Source organism: Coptis chinensis, chromosome 2 (genome assembly GCF_015680905.1).
Source record: "Coptis chinensis isolate HL-2020 chromosome 2, ASM1568090v1, whole genome shotgun sequence".
Taxonomy (NCBI): Eukaryota; Viridiplantae; Streptophyta; class Magnoliopsida; order Ranunculales; family Ranunculaceae; genus Coptis; species Coptis chinensis.
The window spans coordinates 34867825-34888669 of record NC_141457.1 but is presented as its reverse complement, the minus strand read 5'-3'; the positions used below and the strand labels follow the sequence as shown (position 1 = coordinate 34888669).

The 20845-nt window shown below is 35.1% G+C and overlaps 1 non-coding gene across 1 annotated transcript; it reads right to left on the bottom strand.

Annotated features, from left to right (window-relative positions):
* Positions 1–1962: 1962 nt before the first annotated feature.
* LOC147515879 (small nucleolar RNA R71) lies at positions 1963–2068 on the bottom strand. Its single transcript, XR_015214619.1, has one exon. It is a non-coding gene; the product is annotated as a small nucleolar RNA R71 (small nucleolar RNA).
* Between the last annotated feature and the right edge of the window lie 18777 nt (positions 2069–20845).

Genomic DNA, 20845 nt, shown 5'->3' with positions numbered 1-20845 from the left:
TAAAGTCAAAGTCAAAGGTCAAAGGTCGAGGACTCAAAATCAAAGAGCTGAAAGTCAAGTCCTCAACTTAGAACACCATATATAGATGTCCTTAGCACAAAAAAGGCTTTCTCTAAAACCTATCTTGATCAAGAAGAAATCAAAAAGCAAAAGCATAAAGCAAAGGGTAAGGTGTCTCAAATGTAATAGAGAAAGGCAAATCAATCTTTTATAAAAAGTAGGGGTATAAGAAGCAAAAGTTAGGGAGAGAGAATGTACCTAGACTTATTCTAGTGTCATGTAGGATTTATTATCTAGTCATTTTCATTCAAGTCATTTACTTTTTGTTCTTCATTTTTATTCAAGTCATTTACTTTTTTTTTTCAATCAATCAATCATTTCATTTCCTGTTGTGTTCTTCTTTCAATCAATCAATCCTTTTCTTTCAAGTTATGTTTCCAATCATTCAAACAACTTAGTCTTTTCAAACTTTTACAATACATTAGAGTTAAACGATACAAATGCTAAACTAAAAGAATCTACCTTTAGTTCCTTCAAAAACTCCCAAATATTCAAGCTCTAAACAATTTATGGTGAACCACAACAACTTTGAAATATTCACACTTTATCTACTTCAAATGGCGTCGCCATCATGGATTGAGAAGCAAGAATGCTTGGTTGAGCATCTAAGGAGGGAAGCATCACTCTTACCCTTTCACTTCTTATTTTTGTAATTTTTGTTCATTTTCTTTCGTTATTTTTCATTATTGACTTACTATTTTGCAAATCCAGGTTCGAGATCAACATGTTGGAGAGGAGTTGAAGCTACAGCTGGAAAACGACTAGACTTGGCCAGAAACCGACGGGCAACCGCCCCCTTGTCGGTAGGCGATCGCAAGTCCACCTCCACACAGTGACAGTTGGTTTTTTCACAATTCAGTTGTTTTTTGTGTGTGGTTGTACTGTGAAACTCGAATTTTGTAATAGAGTAGTATAAATCAATGGAACTTGTTTGTAATAGATGGAGATAAAGAAAAATAATAGAAACACGGAAAAAAAATAGAAAACAAATGAGTTTTCTTTGATTTTTTGGATTGATGTGAGTGGAACACTTGGTTGAAGTTGTGCAACTGACCAACAGTTAGAGTTTTCATTGCCTTAGGAAGTTCAAGGTATGCGAGGCAAGTCGGGAATATACGCTCGTGCATTTTGAATCAACTTGGTAATCAACACTTTAATTAAGTTTGCTCTAGGTAATCTAGATAATCTATCGATCTAAACTAGTTAATCTATTAGATTAGTATTATTATCAGTTTACTTTTATGTTTAGGGCCCTTGAAGGCAAAGCTGTTTAATTATCAAAAACCCGAACTGTGGGCTTTTTAAGTGGACCTTTTTTTTTTGTAACATAAAACAGGGAAAAGCTCGAACAGTTGGGCCTGATTCTCATATCACGCACCAACCAACGTCACATTCTCCTCAAACAGCGTGTAAGCACGACTTGAGAGGTAAATTCTAAACCTCCTCGAAGCCCACGTAAGCGGATACTTTGTGTGTTCAAGCATGCTTACGTGATTGTTTGAAATTTAATTTCCATACTGCAATTTACATTCACACATAAGGCTGAACTTGAGCCACATAACAACCATTAGGAAGTCATTCCCCAATGCAGATAAATCGGACGATGCTTGATTCTTAAAGCCCTAGACTAAACAACTAAATTAAAATCAATCAACTAGAGCCTAAATTAGTCACGATCCTCCATAAAAGGAAAAAAATATAGCCACGAGGATTTAGAGTAATCAATTACCAGATTCCGGTGGACCAACTACCTTCCTCACTTCCCTCCCCCAGTGTTTACTCTCACTCTAGCTGGTAAGAATCACGCTTGGCTTCTTTCTCAGAAGCACGATTCGTTTGAAACATGGGAAAAGGTTGTGTTCTCCTTCATGAAGAAGTACTTTCTATCGAAGAAAATAGAAGAGATAAGAAGTTAGATACAGTTCTTCAGACAGAGTCCGAGTGAGACATTTTCTGAAGCATGGGATAGATTCTCCGACCTACTCCATTCATGTCCTCACCATAAATTAGAAAAATCCACTCTTATCTAATGTTTCTTCAAAGGTATTCTCCAAGAACACAAAGTAACTCTCAACATCATGAGTAATGGTAATTGTTTGGATAGAGGTGCAACCCAAGCTTTAACCTTTCTTGAAAACCAAGCTGAAAAGATTACCCATTGGGGCGACATAAACAATTCTAGAACAGCCCAACCCAATACATCTAAGGCTAGTTGTATTTTTGAAGTGAAATCCGATCTAGAAATCCAAACTTTAATCGAAGCCCTCACAAAAAAGGTAGATGCCCTCACAACCAAACAAAAAAACCATACCCCTCATTCTATCATGAACATAAATACCTCATCATGCAATTTTTGTCTAAGCATCAATCATATAGATGTCACCTGTCCCTTGATCACAAACCTATCATCATTTCAGCCAGAAGAAGTATGTGTTTGCAATGTACCAAATGCACCATGGAAACAACATCCAAACTTCGCATGGACGAATGTTGCACAAAACCAACCACCTCCAGGTTTCAACAAACCACCAAATGCATTCAGACAAGGACAAGAACAATCACAAGGTACCTATAACAATCAGAACAGAGCATTGGTTCCATCCCAGTTTAACCAGAACTATCAAAACCCACCTATCAACAACCAAAGAGACCTAGTTCCCATTACACCATTAACCAGTGTCCAAACATATAAGCCCACTGAAATAATGCTATATGTCATGCAACAATCTCTGAACTTGTTAGCCTAAGACAAAACCCAGAAAGGTGTGTTTCCAGGTCAAGCTATTCCAAACCCTAAACCAACAAACACAGCCTTTGAAGTAACAAGTGACGCGAACGAAGCTAGAGCACTAAAAACTCTTTCATGGTCATCCCATCTATGAGGAGTAAATCCTATTTTCCTTGATGTATTATTTTCCCATTCCATTCCATCTTTTGCTTTAAAGGGAATACATTAATAAGGTAACTAGACCACTCCACTTGGAGTGTGTGGTTGTAAGTGTCGGAGCCTTAGTTCAAGTATATCTCGCATATTCTTTTTAAAACACTTTTTACTCGTCGTTTGAGGAAGGGTGAACATGTGAAGTGAGTATACAATTTTTATTTTCTTTATTTTACATTCTTTTTCAAAATAATTTTCTCTCCTTGTTTTATGTCTTACATAAGTTCTTTCATTCAATCTTCACTTTTGATGCTTGAATAATCTTTCCTATATGAAAAAGAGATGTGAAACAAAGCAGAGGTGAGATGGCGATTGAGTGGAGGTGTCTTATTGTTGCCTTTCATGGTTGTTTAGCATGCTTTGTCTTATATAGGCATGCTAAACCATGGGATAGTTGGCAATTGGAGCCCTTTTAATTTAAAAACATTTTCCTTCTATGGGCGATTTCTAGTTGTTTTGAGTTTAGTCTTACAATCTTGTTGGAATGACTTTAACTAGGGCTAACTAGAGAGTAGGAGAGGAGAGACTAGATTATCTAGAAATAGAGCTAGCCCTCTTCACTAAATTTGCCTACTTACAAAACAAGAGGTTGAAGATCTGGGGAGGCCAAACCATGGGATGGTTCACAATTTGAGTCACCTAACTTCAAAAATATTTTTCTTCTATTGTGTCGATCACTCTCCTCATAGTGATTCTTCTTAGTAGTCTTTTCTTTTTCTATTATTGTTTTAAGTAATTAAAAAAAAACGAGGAGTCTCCAAACAAGAATTAAACAAATAAAGTAACTCAAAGTGATACTATTCTATGTTTAATTCTATCTTTTGCCTCCACCTCTCTATTTGTCTCGAGAATCTGACGTTAAAAGACTCAAAATTTGTACAAATTTTCAAAAATTCTTCCTTTCTTAAAAATCTTTCCTCCTTCTCAATCTCTCTGGTGTGCTTTCCATTTAACTCCGAAAAGAAATATGGATGGTACTCATCAAAGCGAACATTTTGCTTCTACTTCCGTAGGGAAAACAACCAAATCCTCGGCCGAAACTAGTGTTGTTCAACTTGCCGATAAGCCTATGAAAAAACAACAAGCTTAACTGAAATTTCTCTCTCATGAATAGGCCTAACTTTCAAAAACTTTCAAAAATTTCTTTTGTAACAAACAAAAACCCTCCACCTAGGAAAACTAGATGGATAAGTTTCAATGATCGTGTGCAAACACTTCCTAGAGAACTGCAGCTGAAAATATGGACATATGTACCAAAAATCATTCCTGGTTTGGGTAAGAGTTCATACGCACGTAAGAGACGAGCTATGAGAGAAGGTTGGTGCTCGAACTATCAAACAACAACTTGTCCCGGTCTTCAACCTCATAGTGAAAAATTCAGTTTTCAAGGTTTTCATGTGCCAGCCACCTACTCATCGAGCACAACTAAAGAGAGTAATCCAACCATTTGGTTGGGATTGACTCAAGTTTTCAAAAACTTCTAAGTCTTGGGAATCTGACTTAATACGACCGACCTTTTTAAATTTTTAGTACTTATTCAAAACCCAAAAAAAGTTAATTAAATTTTTTTCCTTATTTTGTTTGTACATATTTCCCTACAATTCCTTTTTCATTTCTTTCCCTCGTCTGTTTTTCATCCACCGTTAGATGTGAGTGCACCCTATACCGTTGCATAACATTTTCAATGTTAATCATTTTGGTACATACCTCACAGGTCAAGATCAGACGAGTAATAAAGCGTGGATCGGCTCTTGAAGTTGGCAAGGCACTTAAAAGGCACATACAAGGCACGTGCCATCAAACCTATATAACCCACATGACCGCCCACCCACCATACACCCCACCACTACAATTTTTCAAAGCCTACTCCATTTTCAACCCCCATTCCAACAAAAAACCCCTATTTTATCAATTCCTACTTCAACTGGTTCAAGTTCTAAAAATCATGCCGGAGCAAAATTTTGAACCCATATTTAGTTCCGATATATTTAAAGTGCACTTCAAGGCTGAGGTTAACTCTATAATGCTCACGATGTATGTATCTAAAGCACTTAACAAGCGCTTGACAACTTTTTTAAACTGAAGCACTTACATGTGTCTTTTTGCTCATTTTGCTGTAACTTTTTCGGTGATAGCCCATTTTGTTATGTCTGTTCATCCATGCTAGCAGTTAAGATACAATCTGATGTAATACATTTACACTGTGAACACATGAAAAGTATGAAAATAACATGTGAGAACTTCATAACTCTCCTTTTAACATAAATCTTCTTTACTATATGGAATCCATAATGTAGTGACATACAAAACAAAGTTGCACTAACTTGAAGCAATCTCAGGTAGTATGCCGACTTTTTAGGAAAAATAGTTTGAGATACAATGGTTTTATCATATGATTAAATACAAACTTTTATCATATGATTAAACTTCTTTTAAGTGATTGCTTATTAATCTCAACACCAGTTTTGTAGCACTTAAATGTATATGAAACTCAGAGTATCATATTATTAAATATGTGACTTATAATATTATACTATTGAACTATATGTAACTTCAAGTATCATATTATTGAATATGTGACTTATAATATTATACTATTGAATTATATATAACTTCGAGTATCATATTATTGAATATGAAACTAAGAGTAGCATATTATTGAAGTATTATGCGATTGATAGTATCATATTCATGAAATATATGAACCTACGAGTATCATATTATTGAATATAGGATTAATAGTATCATATTATTGAAGTATATGTCACTTGGAGTATCATATTATTGAATTTGTGACTAAGAGTATCATATTATTGAAGTATTATAAGCTTTATAGTATCATATTCCTGCAATATATGTAAGAAATAGTATCATATTATGGAATATATGATTTATAGTATCATACTATTGAAGTATATGTAAGTTTGAGTATCATATTATTGACTATGTGAGTAAGTATCATATTACTAAAGTACCTAATCCTGGGTTGTATAGGACTTGGTTTGAGTGAGACAAGAAAGTAACGGGGTTTCCTAATACTTTGCACTAAAGTTTTGCTTCTATAGAGGAAATACAACGAGCTATAGAAGGACAACGAGCATGGACTCTCTATAATAGTCAACACAGTGCTTCACCGTACCCTAATTTTCAAAAGGCCACATGCAACTATGTCTCGAGCTAATAGGTCATAGGTGCTTCATGAATTTCCTTCAATTTTCCCACCGAATTTTCCATCAACACTATCTCCTCTTCTAGTTGTGCCTAATCTCGTTCACTACATTCAATATGTAATTTATTGTTCAATACTAACGTATATGCTATATGTAGTAGTTTAACTAAAGTATTCTACAAGTAGTTGTTTAATGGGTAGCTTAGTGACCCAATTGAAACTTCTTCACCCGTTTATTCTGGTTTTGCCCTTCAAAATGTGTGGCTGAAAATCCTGTGCATGCGAAATTTGGGTGCACCCTGCACACTCTAGACGTCCTCTTCTTATAATAGATACAATAGTATATTTCTTCTTTTCTAAATTTTTTTTCGAAAAAGACCAAAAATATTTTTCTGTTTAGTATTAAAAAGTCTTGTTTCCTTTTCTATGATGAAGGAAAAGTTTAGAAGTCTCATTATAACAATAAGTAAGGACTTGTTCTTCGAACTTAGACTAATATACATACAATAGTTTCTACATTTTTTCATGAATGGCATGTATCAACATTTGTTTGTATATAGCAGTGAGTTTCCGAGACCAAGGTTAGAACAATTATGTTCCATATCTTGTGAGAATCTAGCCAAAAGCCTAATCTGAATGATTATTGAGTGATGACACAAAGGATTTCCGGATAGAAAGACCGCACGTCCACTTGCTTGATCACCATGCCATATCCTAGGAGAGAATTTAGGCCTTTTTTGGATCGATACAGCCAAATAAACATTAAAAACCCAAACATATAGTTTCTCCTCTATTTACCACTTTTGAGCCTTCAACATTTTCTAAAAGCTAGCCTTTTTATTCTTCACCATAAAATCTTGACCCGTTACAATACAAAATAAAAAACTTACTTGGATGATAAGTTGAGAATTAGATGGATATCAGAAATAGAGAAGAGAAGACCTTGTACAAAAATAGATAAGTCAGTTACTTCGAAAAGAAAAAAAAAAAGAATAATAGAAAGACCCACTAAAAATCAAAACTCCAAAAAATATTCCAAGGTGTCAAAAATCGAATCTCCCAAAAGTTCAAAATCAAACGAAGATGATATCAGAGACAAAAACAAAAAGAAACAAGAGCAAAGTTAGAACTCCTAAAATTTATAATCATATGGAGTCACAAAGCCAAAGGGCTAAAAGAATGAATCACAATTCGAAAACAAAGAACAAAATAAGGTTCTTCTCTTATTAGAAGTATCTTGAAGACCCAGTTTCTCAACTTATCAGATTTTGTTTTTTCCATTCCTTTTTCTTTTTAAACCATCACCCTAGCCCCGTAACTCCTAATAAAGGACCTCTAGCTCAATTAGGAATAGGATGGTGTGATAGTAAGTGGCAAGCGTGATCAATCGACCCCAGCTTCTTTGGACATCATTTGAGTATGTGAGGAATATAAATGCCCACGACACTTAAGAGAATGAAACTTAAGTGAATCTATCAGAGAGTTGTTATTGCAACACACCCCTGTGAGAACCCACCTTAAGGACACTCTCCAAAAGTCTCAGAAACGACTATGCTTTCGCATTTTATTGCTCATGTTTTGCATATTTATCTTTATGTGATTAAATTACTGTACATATGTTATTCTAAGTTCAAAGGAGCTTGTCCTTATTCCCCGCTAATGAGATATGCAGACTTCTGAGAATAAATAAGGAAACATGACTCTTTGTACTAAATAGAAGAAGTTTATGAGTACCTTCATGGGAAAACTCTCACGAGGCTTAAAGCTCATCCACTAGGGAATTCCTAGTGGTTTAAGGCTTTGTTGCTTATGGTTAATGCAATCGCACTCCACAAAACAAGATTAGTATAACTTATAATAAAGTAGTCATTTGTGATCTTAGTTTTTTCTCTCATCATTGCTTGAGGACATGCAAGATGCTATTTGGGGGTGGCGATCTGTTCCCAAATATGGATTTTATTAACCTTACATTTTTGTATTACATCCCTTCTTACACTGAATGAAAAGACAACTCATAGCTTTTATTACCTTTTCAGGTTACAGAGAAATTCAGACCACTAATCATAAAAGCTGCGTCTTAGCACCAAAAGGAGCCTCAATTACACTTATTATGAAGACTAGAAACTGCTATGAAAAAATGCTGAAAAAGTCAAAAGTCAAAGTCAAAGGGCAAAGGTCAAGGACTCAAAACCAAGGAGCTGAAAGTAAAGTCCTCAACTCAGAAGACAAGAGATAGATGACCTTAACACAAAAGATGGCTTTCTCTAAAACCTATCTTGATCAAGAAGAAATCAAAAAGCAAAAGCATAAAGTAAAGGGTGAGGTGTCTCAATTGTAATGGAGAAGGGCAAATCAGTAAATTACGTAAAGTAAGGGTATAAAAACTAAAAGTTAGGGAGAGAGAATGCACCTAGACTTATTCTAGTGTCGTGTAGGATTTAATTTCTAGTTTTTTTACATTCAAGTCATTTACTTTATTGTTCTTCATTTCAATCTTGTTATTTGTTTTTATATTTCAATCAATCAATCATCTTTCTTTGTTGTTCTTTCTTCAATCAATCATTTCCTTTGATTGCTTTCAAATTATGTTTTACAATCATTAAACCCACTTAAGCTTTTCTTTCAATGTTCTTCATAAACTAGTAACAAACACTTGTCATAAACAAAGAAACTACCTTCCTTCCTTCTAAACTCCCAAACCATTTAAGCTCTAAACAATTTATGGTGAACCTCACTTCCACTCTTTTGAAGACCACCACATATACTACAACTTCACACCCAAATGAGCCTTATTTACGATTATTATAAAGACTCGAAGCTACTATGAAAAAGTGCTGAAAAAGTCAAAGTCAAAGGTTAAAGGTCAAGGACTCCACACCAGAGAGCTGAAAGTCAGGTCCTTCACTCAGAAGACCAGAGATAGATGTCCTTGACTCAAAAAAAGGCTTTATCTAAACCTAGCTTTATCAAGAAGATATCAAAAATCAAAAGGAAAAAGCAAAAAGGAAAAACATAAAGCAACCTTAGTGAGGTGTCTCAAATGTAATGGAAGAGGGCAAATCAGTCATTTGCATAAAGTAGGGATATAAGAACTAAAAGTTAGGGAAAGATAATGCACCTAGACTTATTCTAGTGTCATGTAGGATTTATTTTCTAGTCATTTTTTATTAAAGTTATTTACTTCTTGCTCTTCATTTTCAATCTTGTTATTTACTTTATGTTATTCAATCAATCAACCAAACATTTCATTTCTTTCTTTCAATCACTTAAACAACTTAAGCTTTTTCAAGTTTGTTCAATACAAATAGAGTAAACCAATACAAGTCCTAAACTAAAGAAAACTACCTTCTTTTCTATCTAAAACTCCCCATCATTCAAGCTCCAAACAATTTATGGTGAACCACATAAACAACTTTGAGATACTTAACACTATATCTACTTCATGAACTACTCTACTAGGTCTACAATTCTTTCTCTCCATATCTTTCCACCACTCTCTCTCCATCATATTCAAACTCGTACTCTTCATCTCTCTCATCCGACATAAAATCTTTTTCATGAAGTTCTCTAACTTCAGTATTTCTAGCACTTCTTTGAGGCTCTAAAACATTATCCACTCTTGCTGATTTTCCAACCATACCACCTGTAAGTGTTGAACCGGGATCAACATCTTCATCATCCCCACCATAAACAATCCATCTTTGTGCCTTACTAGCTTCACTAGTAAGTAATACATCTACCTCTTCTTCTTTTACTTTCATATTTTTGTCGATCAGTTTGGCATTAAATTGGACATAGACTAGATGTTCCAACCTTGTTGTATCAAGTTTATTCCTTTTCTTTATATGTATCTACACAAAAGAAAATGGAAGTTAAAAAATTAATAGTACTCTGACTCTCTTAGTTTTATTTATTTAACCACTTACTACAAACTTTTTGGTTAGTACTTACCCCCTCAAAAGTGCTCCAATTTCTCTCGCATCCTGATGAACTTGTAGTCAGTGAGAGGATCATTGAAGCCATTCTTTGCAACTTCAGAGTATGGTTGCCATAGTTAGACCACCATCCAACTAGTCAATAGATAAGCCAATAAACACAAATATAAATAGTGTTAGTATGTTACTTAGTATTAAATAATGTCAGGCAGAATGGAAATGAGTAATAAGTAATGAATATCTTACCTGGATCATACTTATCATCATTCTTGGCGCATCTGCTGCGGCCAAGGGTCTACCAAATGCACCTTTTTTCTTACTTATACACCAACAACTCATCATTTGTGACTTTATTTTGCATATCAAAGTCACCATGGAAGAAGTGCTCCTCTATACAAATAAAAATCCAATTCATGACAATTGGTTCCTTTCCTATACCTTGATCTTTGAAGTAGTAATAAGGATTCAAAAGGTAGGCAACCAAATGTAATGGACTGTCAACCCGACCAATGCCTTTTTCTTTGATAATATCTATGACTGGATTGTAGTTAGCCGCCACATTTTTGAATGCCTCTTTGATATATTTTTCAGCTTGCTTTAGTTCACCATGTAAAAAGCCCATAGATGGCTTATCTCCATCAGCAACGCAAATAACTTTCACTAAAGGAGCAAACACTTTCAAGCATAATGTTACCCCATTCCAAAAAGCCATATTCAACCCAGTGGAATATGTCATTTTCCCTTTTGCAGTCTTGGACCATTTGCACTCCCCCCCCCCCCATTCATCACTAGTAAACATAGTTTTCAATTTCTCTTTTTTATCCATCAAACTTTGCAAAGTCAGGAAAGAAGTTGCAAATCTAGTAACTCTCGGCCTCACTATTTCTCTTTTTTTTTGTAGCTTTCCTCATCATCGACAATGTTTTATGATGTGAATAAATGAAGATAGTGAACGCCTTTGCTTTCTCAATCACTTCTTTGCACCTTGGTAGCTTTCCAATCCCTTCAAGCATATGGTTCAATGTGTGAGTAGCACATGAACTCCAAAACAATTGTGGTATCTTGTTCCTCAGTAAAATTGTCACGACCACATTGTTCGAAGCATTGTCGGTCACAACTTGAACTACATTTTCTGCCCTAATTTATTCAATACACTTATCAGCATAAGAAAAAATAAATTCTCCAGTGTGTGACTCCTTTGAAACTTCTTTAGAAGAAAGGAAAGTTGTGTCTAGCTTGCAATTAACACATAAATTCATGACGCTCATTTTTTTTTATCAGACCACGTGTCCGTCATAATATAACACCCTCTAGTAGCCCATTCTTTATTTTTGCTTCTCGAGTGAACGTTTGGTTCGCTCATATTCTTCCTTCAACAATGGCTCCCTCAACTGGTATTGGCTTAGAGGTAGGTAACCTAGGCCAAATTGACCAACCGCTTTAACAAATCTTTTGAACCTATCATTGTCATCAATAGCATGAAAAGCAATACTGGTTTCATACACCCATCGAGACAAATATTGATGCACGCTATGAGTTTTTTCCTTCCCAAGTGCATCATTAATATTTTGTTAGTGCATCTTTTTCCTTGCATCAATTAAGGAATTAGGAGTGATAGCTGATGCAAACTTATCCATAGGCCTTAGAGTGTGTGGCCTCTTCCTCAACACCACCTTATCATCATCTTCATTAATAATTTGAACTTCTGCTCTTACATCTACAAGGTGCTTGTCTTTCTTACCATTTTTAACTTTTGCTCCTTTTAGTCCAGCTTTACACTTAGCTTTATCTTCGTTGTTAGACTTTGGACATGCTGTTACTTATCCCTTAATGTTCGCAATGTGTAGCTTCATTTGATAAATGCCCACACAAAATTCTTTCTTGCACAATTTACATTTTAACTTATCCTTGTTGTTTGCATCTCTCAACATCCCGTACTCCCAACCAACATTGTCAGAATCATGTTTCAAAGGATCCGATTCGGATTCAGGCACGACATTAGATGTCACAGAAGAAGCAACATTGCCAACCATTGAACTGAAAATATCACAGCATCATACAACAATTAAAAACACATATATCAGAAATATTGTTTGACAAAATGAAATAACAAATAAGTGAATAACTAAATAAGTATCCCATATTACAGCCTTATAGCCTTATGAAACACTAATATACGTAATATATTTGCTTCAATATATATATTTGGTGCTCTTCTAATAGAATGAGAAAAGTGATGCATTTTAAGTTATAGGGTCGTAAAGCAACAAAAAGTTATGATAAAAAGTTTTGTAAACATTTCCAAAAAGACAATTCAACCATGCAAGTTACTAGAACAGTCGAATAGAATATGTGAAATAGCTAAATAATTTCGGACATTGAATTAAAAAAAATGAGCTTGTTGGTTTGGTCCTTGGTAGAAGAGAGGAAGAACAAAACAAAAAAGAAAAATAAGAAGTAGTAGACTAGTGGTGTATTACGTTAGTACCTTATGGTGGGTGCTGCTGCTGAACGAAGTTGGAAGACTTGGATACTAGCTACTGAAGGAAGTTGGAGTTGTTAAAGAAAGTTGCTGTTCAACCTTGTTGAATGCGGCTTTGAAGTTTGATCTCTTAAGCATACTGGGTTTAATTAATCTTATAAGCCTTATTGGGCCTTCTTGGGCTTTTATTTCATTGAAAACCTTCTTTTTTTGAAAAAAAAATACAGGTCTGACTAGACTGATTAGCCCACCTGGACCACCTATTAGGACAGCCTATACCCGCCAAGTCGGTTAACCGACTTGTCCACCGATTATAGTCTTAGGCGAGTCACCTGGGCACCACCTAACGCCTAGACCAATTTTTAGAACAATGGTTCTAGGTCCCAATTTTCTCTTTTTAGGTTCGTTCACTAGAACCTTTGCAAGAGACCCCCACATTTTGAAGTATTTCACGTTAGGTGTAAAACATTATATTTTAGGCTTGGTAGAAAACATATGGGCTTTGAGAGTTGAGACTTATGGACACTTGATTGGGTAGCTTAGAGTTGAGTTTTCTAACTCATGAACTGACTGTTACAACCCAATAGACTTGAAACTAGAAACAAACATAAACCAGAAATCCCTCGACTCCTCTCGTTCCTTCTCTTATATTCCTGTACCAAAAGTAAGTTGGTTATTGGAGGAAACCTGAAGAGATCATGGAAAAGATGATTAGGAACTTGTTCTTATGCTTTTTCAATTCAATAACCTCCTTGGATCAACCCTCACAAAGAAGTTAATGGATGACACTCCTTCACCAAAACAAGTATAACTTTCTCCACAAGGATCGGTTTTGGATGTCGTTTGGATTCTCATAATCTAGATTCGAAGGGCTTTGTTTTGGTATGTGGTTTAGTGGGTGGTTACAGCTCGAGACGCGTCAAAGTTTTAGTTCTTTTATGGTAAAACGCTGCCACCTTCTTCTGATGAAATGGGATGATATTGAAAACTTGTGAGCAAGTCATTGGGTGCTCAATTTAAGTCATATTGACTTGTTGTATTCCCATTTTTAAGATTAATATGTTGATTAAGTGATGAATTAGGTGTAGTTCAGGTCTAAGTTTTAGTTATACATGTTGGAATATATATATATATATATATATATATATGACCTGTGGTGTATGTATGTAGATTTTGTTATTTACTTTGCTTTATACGATGTCGACTTTGGTGTGTTAGTCCTTCAACTCTATATGTTGATATTGTTTATTACATTGAAAAGTGTTGTTTATGATGATTCTTTTATGAATAGTATGTCTCCTTCATTGTGTTGCTATATTGATATTGTTAGTTGTTATGCATTAGTGTGTTTGCTATTTATTATTCGATTTCTGTGTTGTATTATGGTGTATGAGTAGTCCATCGTATGCCTGTGTGAACTGATGTCAAGAAGTTTTTCTTATGTGCCATTGTTTGTATACTGATTAGTGATGAAGTTGTGAAAAGAAATATGGTATGAAGGTTACTATTTACTTATACTGTATATTTTAGTGGTTAGGTCGTTTACTCGTGTTACTCTTATGATTGGTCATAAATATTATTAATGATTAAAATGATGTGTCGTTTAACATGATGTTGTATTTATTGTTTTTGGGTCCTACTCCTTTGGAAGTTTCTTTAGACTTGCTTGTAGAGTTGGCTGGCCGGGAGCATAGTTTTTATGCCCTTACAGATTTTGCAGGTGTTTAATAGTTGATCATGCGTAGAGGCAAGTTGATACATTATTTGGTTAGAGCTTGAACTATTTGTTTTTATTTATTTGTTCGTTATCACCCTTATTTGACTTATTATAATGGTTTCATTTTGTAAATCGGTTACCTGAGTGCTCTGACATTTGTCAAAATAGCTAAGTAGCTGGGTTCTCCAACTCATTATATCTTGGACTGGTCAGCTAGGATATAGTGGGTTTGGGGGCATTACATTAGGTGCATGACCCGTCCATACTACATATGGTGTTTTATCCCCTCTTTTCTTGTTGGATATTCTATTTTGTATATGGCAAGCAGATAGAATTGCTTCCCCCCCCCCTGAAGTAGTATTGGTAAGTATTTCAAAATTTTATTTGATTGAGGTTCACCATAATTTTTTTAGAACTTGGATTGAATGGGAGTTTTGAAGGAGAAAAGATAATATTCTTTGCCTTTTGGACTTGTTTTTAATGACTCAACTTGTATTGAATGAACCACTTGAAAAGAAATAACTTGATTGATGAAAGTAAAAATTTGAGTGAAGATTGAAACATAAACTTGAAAGAAACAACTTTGACTGAATGATTAAAACACAAACTTAAAAAGAAAAAGATTGAATTGAAGAACAAAAAGTAAAAACAAAACTTGAATATAAATGACTTGAAAATAAAGATTACACTACTCCTACATGACACTAGAATAAGTCTAGGTTCATTCTCTCATCTTACTTTTGGGTTCTTATACCCCTACTTTTACAAAAGACTGATTTGAACACTCTCTCTACAATCAAGACACCTCACCAAGTTGCTTTACGCTTTTACTTTTTCCTATCTTCTTGAGCAAGCTAGGTTTTGAGCAAACTTTCTTTTGTAGCAAGGTCATCCATCCCTCGTCTTTTGAGTTAAGGACATGACTTTTAGTTATCTTGTTTTGAGTCCTTGACCTTTGACTTTGACTTTTTTTGGCATTCTTCCAGTACTTTTCCATAGCAGCTTGAGTCTTCATAATAAACATTTTGGCGCTAAAATACAGTTTTTTTGATAAGTGGTCTGAAATGGCCTATAATCTAGAAAAGGCAGTAAAAGCTATGAATTGTTTTTTCATTATACATAACAAGGGATGTAATGCAGTAATGTAAGGGTAATAAAACTCACATTTGGGAGCTGATCAACCACCCCCAAATAGCATTTTGCTTGTCCTCAAGCAAAGATGAGAGAGAAAACTAGGATCACAAATGAGTGATTTATTATATATTATACTAATCTTGTTTCGCAGAGTTCGATTGCATTGACCATATGCAATAAGACCTTAAACCACTAGGAATTCCCTAGTGGATGAGCTTAAGGCTCATGAGAGTTTTCCAGAGAAGGTACTCACAAACTTTTTTCTATCTAGTACAAAGGGTCTTGTCTCCTTATTTATTCTTAGAAGTCTATACATCTCATTAGCAGGGAATAAGGGCAAGCTCCTTTGAACTTAAAATAACATATGTACAGTAATTAAATTATCTAAAGATAAATGCGCAAACATGAGCAATGAAATACAAAATCAGAGTTGTTTCTGAAACTTTTGGAGATTGTTCTTAAGGTGGGTTCTCACAGGGATGTGTTAAAACATAAACTTTTTGTTAGATTCACTCAAGTTTCGTTCTCTCAAATGCAGCAGCATTTATATTCCTCACATACATGAATGACGTCTAAAGGAAATCGGGGTCGACTGATCATACCTCCACTTACTATCACACCATCCAATTCCTAATCGAGCTAGATGTCTTTTATTAGGAGTTATGGGGCTAGCGTGATGGTTTAAAAAGAAAAAGGAAGGGAAAAACAAAATTTGATAAGTTGAGAAATTTGGTCTTCGTGATACTTGTAACTAGAGAAGAACCTCATTTTGTTCTTTGCTTCTGAATTGTGATTCATTCTTTAGCCCTTTGGCTTTGTGACTCCATATGATTTTGAATTTTGGGAGTTCTAACTTTGCTTTTGTTTCTTTTTTCTTTTGTTTTTGGTATCCTCTCCTTTTAATTTTGAACTTTTAGGAGATTCGATTTTTGACTTATTTGAATTTGTTGGAGTTTTGGTTTTTGATGGGTCTTTCTTTTCTTTCTTTTCTTTTCGAAGCAATTAACTGATCTGTTTTTGTACAAGGTCTTCTCTTCTCTTTTTCTGATATTCATCCAATTCTCAATAGTTCAGCTGGGTAAACTTTTTATTGTGTGTTGTAACGGGTCAAGAATTGATGGTGAAGAATAAAAAGGCCTTTAGGAAATTGTGAAGGCTCAAAAGGGGTAACTAGAGGAAAAACTATCATTTTGGGTTTTTAATGCTTATTTGGCTATATCGATCCAAAAAGGGCCTAAATTTTCTCATAGGATATCCCATGGTGATCAAGCAAGTGGACATATGGTCTTTCTATCCGAACATCCTTTGTGTCATCATTCAATAATCATTTAGATGAGGCTTTTGGCTAGATTCTCACTAGATATGGAACTTAATTGTTCTAACCTTGGTCTCAGAAACTCACTGATATATACAATCAATTGCTTATGCATGCCATTCATGAAAAGATGTAGAAATTATTGTACGTATATTAGTATAAGTTCGAAGAACAAATCCTTACTCTGTTGCTATAATGAGACTTGTAGACTATATATTCATCGTAGAAAAAGAAAGCAAGACTTTTAGTACTAAACAAAGAAAACATTTTTGGTCTCTTTCTTTTTTTTTTTTTTTTTTAGAAAAGAAGAACTATACTAATTTATAATATAAGAAATGGCTAGTTTTTGCAAAATATTACTATACCACCCCAAAATAGAAATATGCTTTGTCCTCAAAGTATGAAGAGATAAGGAAAGAGATTACTATAGAAACATAAGCAAAAACGACAGTACACCTGTACTCTGTTATTCTTGTTGAAAATATACCACCCCCAAATAAGTTTGGGGCGTGGGTTGTTTGATATAGAACAAGAAATACATGGTTAATTTTACTAGGGAGTTACATAATTATTATACTATGAAATTTTTGGGTTAGTTTATGTAATGTAGAAAGAAAAATGGAAAATTTTGGCATGATGAATTTGTATTACCTTCTACTCATATACCAAATTCCAAAAACAAAATATCTCAAGCATATATTAGAATTATACTAACATTATAAAAAAGTAAAAATAAACAATAGAAAATATAAATAAAAATAAAACGTCTAACTATACGGATACTAGAGAACTTCCTAGTCATAATCCGTGCGTGACCGTCCTGACATCGAGAAGATCCTTCTCCTCGCTGTCATCGGTTCCTATGGTGTCTATCACTATGCGGGAGTGCATCTCTAATGTTGTGCAGTGTCTGTGTGACACTGTGCTGGAAACATTGTTGCTTCTACTGGAAGGATTGCTACTCCTCTCTAAGGTTTTGCTGCGCTGCTATTATAACTCCCTAACTTTACCTGAGGTGGTGGACATGCTGGTGCAAAATCATCTGGCCCTCATGGTGAATTTCGTCCATGGGCTGAGTGAACTATTAAGTGGCACCTGATCAGCTCCCAAATGTGCATTTTATTACCCTTACATTACTGCATTACATCCCTTCTTACGCTTAATGAAAAGACAACTTATATCTTTTATTGCCTTTTTCATATTATAGAAAAATTTGAACCACTTTTCATAAAAGCTGTGCCTTAGCACCAAAAGGAGCCTCAATTACGCTTATTATGAAGACTAGAAGCTCCTATGAAAAAGTGCTGAAAAAGTCAAAGTCAAGGTCAACGTCAAAGGTTAAAGTCAAGGACTCTGAACCAAAGAGCTAAAAGTCAAAGTCCTCAACTCAGAAGACCAGAGATAGATGTCTTTAACACAGAAGATGGCTTTCTCTAAAACCTATCTTGATCAAGAAGAAATCAAAAAGCAAAAGGAAAAAGAGAAAAACATAAAGTAAAAGCAAGTTGTGAGGGGTCATGAATCTATAGAAGAGGGGTAGTTTTGTAAATGGTGTCATATAGAAGCCAAAAAGATGTAAATAATTAGGTATCCATTGCATTTAGGGTCCAAACCATTTGGTTTGTAAGAGTAGTGTGACCTAGACTTATTCTAGTGTCATGTAGGATTTAATTTATAGTCTTTTTACATTCAAGTCATTTACTTTATTGTTATTCATTTCGATCTTGTTATTTTTTTTTTGAAAGGCAAGCAGGGTTTTTTGAGAGGTCCTTTACCCCTGTTTTATTAATATTAAAAAAACTAGTTTGGCTACATAGCTTATACTCTTACATATCTTTTGCCGTGGCATCATCGAATATAATTTTCCTTACATCTTCAAAAAATGAACTAGGGGTGGTTACTACATAACTTGCTGTCGGGATATTACTAGCCAATATATCGGCTAATTTGTTGGCTTCACGAAATACATGTTTGAGTGTGAAACTCTCAAGTTGGGCTTTCAAACGGTGGATTTCACCCATAAGGTAATGGGCTCGCCATGGATAATGGGCCTGATCCTTCATATAAGCAGTTACTGTTGTTGAGTCTGTCTGGGCTCTAACATTTAAACATCCTCTCTCCACCACCAACTACAGTCCTCTGGCCAAGCCCTGTAACTCAATGAGGTTGATCATCTAATATTCTGATTTCCCCTGTGCAGCTACTACAACAACTCCTTCTCTATCTCTTATCACAGCCGCCCACCCCCCTTGTTCTCCCTAGAGTGTTCCATCAGTATTGAGGCAGTACGATCCCATATTTGGCTTCTCCCATTCGCAGTAGCGAGCTATCCTCGGCCTTACTTCCACTATAACGTTCCATATTGACATAACAATCTCTTTCGGGCCCTTCATCCATAATTGTGTTGAGAGAAGAGAGTTTGGTCACTACATCATGAATGATTAGTAAACTCACCTGGACTGCAATATGATTTTTGTGCTGAAAAATCCTTCTATTCCATTCTTGCCACACATGATAGATGAATCCATTAAACATCAGTCGAAGCGCATCCTGTTGAATGCCTTTCCCTTTCATTTTCATGAGCACCCATTCCACTTCTTCCAACCAGTTCACACTTCGTGCCTTGTTATAGCCTGCACGTTGTAATAAATGCTGCCAAATGAACTGTGCATAAGTGCACTCAAAGAACATGTGGACTTCAGATTCTCTCTCCCTCCAACACAGTACGCAAGTGTCATCAGTTACTACCCGTCACTCTTTCAACTTGCTAATTGTCTTCAACCCTACCTAGAATGTGAGCCATGCTATGAAGGAGTGTCTCGGTATCCGGTTCGAGAACCAGACCAAATGATGCCAAGATACTAGGGTTTTGATTGCTCTTTCTTTGTTGTTCTTTCTTCAATAAATCATTTCCTTTCATTGCTTTCAAGTTATGTTTTACAATCATTAAACCCACTTAAGCTTTTCTTTCAATGTTCTTCATAAATTAGTAAACAAACACTTGTCCTAAACAAAGAAACTACTTTCCTTCCTTCTAAACTCCCAAACCATTTAAGCTCCAAACAATTTATGGTGAACCTCACCTCCACTCTTTTGAAGACCACCACATATACAACAACTTCAAATGGCGCCGCCATCATGGATTGAAGGATCAAGAATACTTGGTTGAGCATCTAAAGAGGAAGCACCACTCACACCTTTCGACTTCTTATTTTTCGAATTTTCATTGATTTATTTTGTTGTTTTTCATTACTGTCTTACTTTTTTGCAAATCTAGGTCCAAGATTAACATGCTAGAGATGAGCTAAAGCTGTAGCTGAAAACTGACAAAACTTGACTAGAACCCAACAGGCTACTGTGCGGGAGACTGCGAGTCCACCTAAGTATTCCAGTGTCTAGTTTTTCACAATTTAGTTGTTTTCCATGTGTTTTTGTATTGTGAACCTCGGATTTTGTAATAAAGTAGTATAAATCAGTGGAACTTGTTTGTAATAGATAGAGATATAAAGAAAAAAAGAAAAACAATTTTTTTTTTCAGAAAATATGAGTTTTGATTGATTATGTGGATGAAAATGAATGAACACTTGGTTGAAGTTCTAAACTAACCAAGAGAATAGAGTTTTCATTGCCATGAGAAGTTCAAGTGTGTGAGGCGAGTCGTGAATCATACACTCGCACACTTTGAATCAACTTGATAATCAACACTCTAACTAAGTTTAGCTCTAGTTAATTTAGATAATCTATCTAAACTAGTTAATCTATTATATTAGTTTAGTTTTATGTTTTGGGCCCTTGAAGGCAAAGTTGTTTAATTATCAAAAACCCAACGTGTGGGCTTTTTAAGTGGACTTTTATTGTAACTTAAAATAGGGAAAAACTCGAAAGGTTGGGTTTGATTCTCAAATCACGCATCAACCAACGCCGCATGTAAGCACGGCTTCAGAGGAAAATTCTAAACCTCCTCGAAGCCCATGTAAGAGGATACCTTGTCTGTTCAAGAATGCTTGCGTTATTGTATGAAATTTAATTTCCACACTGCAATTTACATTCATGCATAAGGTTGAACATGAGCCACATAACAACCATTGGGAA